The sequence below is a fragment of the Muntiacus reevesi genome, chromosome 10 (genome assembly GCF_963930625.1).
Source record: "Muntiacus reevesi chromosome 10, mMunRee1.1, whole genome shotgun sequence".
NCBI classification, from domain to species: domain Eukaryota; kingdom Metazoa; phylum Chordata; class Mammalia; order Artiodactyla; family Cervidae; genus Muntiacus; species Muntiacus reevesi.
The window spans coordinates 60,596,558-60,603,030 of NC_089258.1; the positions used below are offsets into that span (position 1 = coordinate 60,596,558).

The 6,473-nt window shown below is 37.9% G+C and overlaps 1 pseudogene; it reads left to right on the plus strand.

The window, feature by feature from the left end:
- The first annotated feature begins 3,551 nt into the window (after positions 1–3,551).
- Positions 3,552–3,645, plus strand: LOC136143907 (U6 spliceosomal RNA; annotated as a pseudogene).
- Positions 3,646–6,473: the final 2,828 nt, after the last annotated feature.

Sequence of the window (6,473 nt, forward strand, 5' to 3'; positions counted from 1 at the left end):
CACCACAACATGTCTAGTTACCATGTCACACAAATATTACATTATTATTACATGCTGTACTTTTCATCCCCATGACTCATTTTGTAAATGGAAACTTATACCTCTTCATTTCTCTCACCTATTTCTTTTTCTTTATACATTCCTAATGTCATATGGTTTCAAGCATTGACTCAAAATGCATAACATGGCACTGTTAAAAACATGTGCTGAAATTGTAATGATAATCCTCTCACATCAACCCCTACCCATATGGCCTGGCCCATCCTATTATACAAAATATAATATAATGATAAAAGCATCATCACCGGCTGTAAATAAAACAGTCATTAGAGCTGACAAAAAGTTGTAACAACAAAGTGTCACTCCTCCTCTGTTGTAATCTGAGGTTTTTCAAAGGGGCTGAGCGTATGAGTATAATAGCATTTTGCTGGATCACATTTTGTATTTCAGATTCAACAGTTTCTTAGGAGAAACCCAAGTTGAACTTAGTTCATAACGTGAAGCACCACACCATACAGCCCTTCTCACAGAATCAAGTCAGACGGGTCTGGCAGTGAGACTGAGAGTTTTGACAATAGCTTATGTGTGTGCATATTTCTCAAGGAATGAGACAGACAGAGAGAGAGAGACAGAGAACAATATAGGGTTTAAGATCTTTATAATAACGTCATCTCTTCTTGAATCCCAGTCATCTCAGTGAGCAGAGCTGTGCTGCCCAATACAGTTGCCACTGGACACTTGAAATGGGCTAGTTCAAATTGAATTATGCTAGAAGTGCAAGATACAACCTGGATTTCAAAAACTTAGTATGAAAGAACAATGCAAAATACTTCACTAAAATTTTTAACTTATTACATGTTTAAATGATAGTATTTTTGATTCTTGCTCAGTCGCCAAGTCATATCCAGCTCTTCATGACCCCATGGACTGCAGCATGCCAGGCTTCCCTGTCCTTCACAATCTTCTGGAGTTACCCAAAATATTTTTGATACATGGAACTAAATTAAATACATTATTAAAATTAATTTTACCTGCATTAAACCCCACTGAAACTTGTACACCTCCTGTAAGGAAATGATTAGGCAAAAAGACTGCACAGTAGTAAGAAGAAAACCTGCATTTTTGTAGTTGCAGTGGTTAACAGAATGCATTAACCATTGACTTGTTAGCAAAGCTATGTAATTAGCATACTTGCTAAGAACCACAGAAGTTGCTAGACAAAGATACAACTTGAACTAACAAAGCAAATGGAAGCATCTATAAAAATAGGAGTGGTTTTTTTTTCTTATTGAGTTGCATGAAATATGTTGTATGTGAAACAAACAAAAATGTGTTTCTCCCAACAGCATTTTAAAAGCCAGAAATACGATTAACACCACTCCATTAAAGAGCTGAGACACTTTTCATTACTGCTTTTTACAGTCTTCACTAAGGCTACATTTCTCATCCAGCTGAATAAAAGGCTGCTAAACTGCTACAGTGCAGGGGAACTTTCGACCTGTGATTCCCTGTACAGGCAGAATGATGGAGAAGCTAATCTGCTCAGTCTGCAGGTGAAAGAAGAGAATCCAAGCCCCTGCCATGGAGATGAAACCATTTTGTTATGTGGCCTGTTCACCTCCTTGTACTTGAAACAAGATGGAGAGTTCAGGATTCACCCCAAAATTAAAGAAATGCTAATACGGTCATCTCCTGTACAGAAGCAGAAGGTTACTTGGGACAAATGGCCCCTGTCATGTGGCTGAAAACATAAAGAGAATTCTATGTTACTCTTCAGTCTTTTTTTTTTTTCATTCTAATACCTATGGATTTATTAACAAACCTTGAGTAGTCCCTCAGGTGGTAATGAACTTAGGAGAAAACTGAACAATACGGCATTTTCCACATTTTCAAAATGTACCTTAGTCTTGGCCAGGAATGCTTTAGGTTCCTAAATGGTGGTTGATGTGATCTCATTGACATGGCCTAATCAGACTAGAAGGCAACTAGCATATTTTCAGAACCCAAACTTGGGAACCATTAAGTGGTATTAAGGACTCAAACAAGGAAAAACTTACTTTTCTTTCACATCGCTTTCTGGAAGTGGATCGGTGGTTCGGAGCATGTGGGTTGCTCCACTCCACAAAGTCATCCCAGGCCTCGGATGCCATCTGCCTCATTGTTCTGACATCTCTCAGGGAATTCTAATCAAGCCACATGGTCAGAACAGTCTCCCTGCAACATCCACCTTCCATCCTGTAGGAAAAGAGAGGAAGTGGATACAAAATATCCCCTTTAAGGGCATTTTCTTGCCAGGTGGTGTTAGTGGTAAAGAAGCCACCTGCCAAACAGGAGATAAGCTTTTGATTCCTGGGTCAGGAAGATCTCTTGGAAAAGGGAATGGCAAGCCACTCCAGCATTTTGCCCAGAAAACCCCATGGACAGAGAAGCCTGGCAGGCTACAGTTCATGGAGTTACAAAGAGTCAGACAGGACTTAGCAACTGAGCATGTACACACGTCCTCATCAGGAAAGTGAAGTCTGGTGGTCTGGCTCAGTGCTTCTTTTGTCCTGGCTGCCCTTGCTGGGGAGTTTAGACAGGCAGACTTGCCTTTTTGCAACAGAGGTTGGGTGATGTGGTCTCTTTCTGGGCAGGCCAGTAGCGTAGAACTTCTCAGTACCACTACCTAAATATCTAATAGGCCTGAGAAGCTTAACACATCCACAACAAGACTCTTGACTTTCAACCTAAGTAAATGGTACTCTCCACCCAGTTGTTCAAGCCCAAAGTCTAGCAGTCCCATCCTTTTCTCTCCATTCCCCACAACCAGCCCAACAGCTGAACTGACCTTTTTCTCTCTGTTGCAGTAACACAATCTTAGTCCTAATTATCTGTTTCTTAAACTATTATAATTGCCTCTTAACTGAATTTCCTGTTTTAATTCTTACCCTCATATAATCCCTTTTCCACCAAGGGACCACAGTGATATTTTAAAATCATAAATCAGATCATGTCATTTGTTGCTTAAGCCCTCCACTATCTTGGCAGTTTTCTTGGATAAAACGCAAACTCCTTACTCTGTCCCATAGAGCCCCACATGATTAGTTCTTGCCCACCTTTACATTTTTTTCTCCTCTGGCATTCTATGGGTATTTCACACATCCTCCACTCTTAACCACCCTTCAAATTTCAGTCCTTGCCTTTTCCTCTATCTGAGACATTCTTCCTCTAGATCTTTACATCTGCCTCCTCTATTTCCTAACAATTTTGTTCATGTTTTAATTTGTGGCAAATATTCACATTAATGAGTTTATATAAATATTTGACACTCTGCTGTCTTTAGATCAACCATGGATTTATATGTGTTAAATTTAATTCCAACAATTTAGACTATCTATGAATGCAAGTATGATTTTTTCACATGAAACATATTTTAATATAGACAAAAATCTAAAGAGAAAATCATATCAATTGGAAAATACCTTTTAATTTTTTTGGTGATCATTGACCCTTCGTCCACTTAAATGTTATATTGTGTCAATCAAGTACTTTCTCAAAACAAAGAACAGTGTTCACTTTGGAAGCAAATATACTAAAATTGGAATGAGGATTAGCATGGCCCCAGTGCAAAGATGACATGCAGTTTGTGAAGTGTTCCATATTTTTAAAAAAAGAAAAAGAAAAACAACACCTTTGTTAAAAATTAAAAACTGAAGTGATAGGGACAAGTTCAGAACCGAGAAAATACTTTGACTTGAATAAGAGCAATGTGTTTGTTGTATTCTACTTTGTTATGGTTTGTATACAAACATCCTGATAAATAGTTCAGAATTAAAGCATTTGAAAAATTCTAACACTACAATCAGTTTTTCTAATTTACCTAAGTAAAGTTAAATTTCTTTATCACTGTAAAAATTTCTCACGAAACTCTAGTAGTAAAAGACAGGCAGTAAACAAATGAGCATATGAATAATAATATCTGATAGTGATAAAGCCATGAAAAAAATTTAACAGCATAAAGTGATGTTGAGTGGCTGGAAAGTGGGTCTAATTTAGACAATAGAGGCAAGGAAGGTCTCTGAAGAGATGACACTTGAGTTCTTAAGTACAGATAATTGTGTTGTGAAATGATATATTCAGATCTTCAAGTGATTTGAATACTATATCTTTATTCATCACATATCTAGTAATGAGTTTTAAAGAAAAATAAGAATTTGAATGAAAATGATATGTAAAAAAGCAAAATATAGGCCTGTCTCAAACCATTCTTGAAATACTATTGTGTAGACTTTCCAATTCAAAGTAGGAAGTTAATAAATTTCTGAAATGCCTGAATCAATCAGAGCAGCCATCCCAAACAAAAGCCTATCCATTTAGGTTTCTGCTACTATTTTGTAAGATTCAATCATCACTGTCCAGCACCTCTGAGGACCAGTGATTCTTTCTCAAGAGCAAAGACCATTCATCTTTGTCTTCCTACAGCCCTGAACACCTCCAGGCATATCATGGGTATTCAGTAGTCATTTAATCAACTAATCAATCAATCTTCTTATCCTCTAATGTCAAGATAACTGAGTTCCTGACATACAGAAGCACTAAATTAATGTTTGTTGAATTAACATGCTACAAATACATCATTCATCTAAGTCCCTGAGATCGAACAGCAGCAAATCAAAAAGAACATTGTCTTTGAAGACAAACAGGTCTGGAGTCTAGGAAGCCCAGCCCCACTCTTCAGTATATATTTAAACATAAACAAGTTAAGTAATCTTTCTGGACTTTAGATCCTTCATCTGTTAGAAAAGGATATTTTTAAATGGATTACCAACAAGGATCTAATGTATAGTACAGGGAACTCTGCTCAGTATTATGTAACAACCTAAATGGGAAAAGAATTTGAAAAAGAATAGATCTATGTATATATATAACTGAATCACTTTGCTGAACACCTGAAACTAATAAAACACTGTTAATCAGTTATACTCCAATATAAAATAAAAAGTTAAAAAAACTAATCACAATTTTTAAGTATTGAAAATCTGTTATGAAATGAAAAAACTCCAATAATAAAATTTTTTAAAAGCCAAAAAAGAAAAGAATAATCGTTTACTGCAATGATTTAAAAGGCAATGTGTAGTGCTCCTGCTAGAATTTCTTATAACCAAGGTAAACTCTGAAACAGTAAGAACAGATACCACAATGCTGTTATTATTCAGTATCTTGTACATATTTATGCTTTGCATGTCCATAGACACAATTAGCAAAAATTATTTTCATCACTGTGAGCACCAGGACTAGTTATGAGATGTTCCTCCAAGCGGAGCAAAACCAAAAACAAATATTATTACTTTAAACACTTATTCTCAGTCTCAAAGACTGAGCAGAACAAGACATGAGAGTCATCTCTTTGGCTGTGTGCCCCTGCTGGAAGCAAGCTGATGTGAAAAATGAAGGCTTCTCCCAGAGAACCATAAGCTATAGATGAACTTTTTTTTCAGACAAAGAGTTATTCCACTGGCATTTTCAAATGACAATGGTATGAAATTACAATACAAAAACAGGTGTTGTTGTTATAAGGTAACATCTTTTACAACATTTTCCTTTTTTATTTCTGTATATAAAGGGTTTTTATTAATGCAAGAGGCCATAAACCTGAGCATCATCCTTGATTCTCTTATCTCTCTCATACACTGTATCCAATTTCTCAGGAAAAATCTGCTGATCCCACTTTCAAAATACCATCAGAACTTGGCTTTGCCACCACCTGCAGAGTTACAGCTTAGTTCAAGCAGCCATCATTTCTCACCCAGATACTGTAGTACCTCCAATAAGTTTCGCTGCTTCTACAATTGACTCCTGCAGTCTGTCCAGGTGCCACAGTCAGAAATATCACTTTAGTTTGGGGACTTTCCTGGTGGTCCAGTGGTTAAGACTCTGAGCTTGCACTGCAGGGGGACTCAGGTTCCACCCCTGGTCTGGGAACTATGATCCTACATGCCTCAAGTGAGAGTCGCTCAGTCGTGTATGCTTGCGACCCCATGGACTATACAGTCCATGGAATTCTCCAGGTCGGAATACTGGAATGGGTGGCCTTTCCCTTCTCCAGGGGATCTTCCCAACCCAGGGATCAAACCCAGGTCTCCCACATTGAAGGTGGATTCATTACAAGCTGAGTCACAAGGGAAGGCCAAGGGGGAGACAATTAAGTTTTATCACATCACTCCTCTGCTCAACACCCTCTACATGGCTCTCCACTCAGCATAAAAGACAGCATTCTCTGGATGGCCTATGAGGCCATCCACGGTCTGTCTCCCACACCTGTCCAACCTCCTCGCCTACAACTCCACTCTCATTCACTGCTGCAGCCACAATGACCTGCTTGCTTGCTCAGGAATGCAAAAGACAAATGTCTACACCGTAATCTCTGCTCTACTAGCTCCTTGTGTCTAGAAAGTTCTTCTCCCAGACAGGTTTTAATTTGCATTACCCTAATA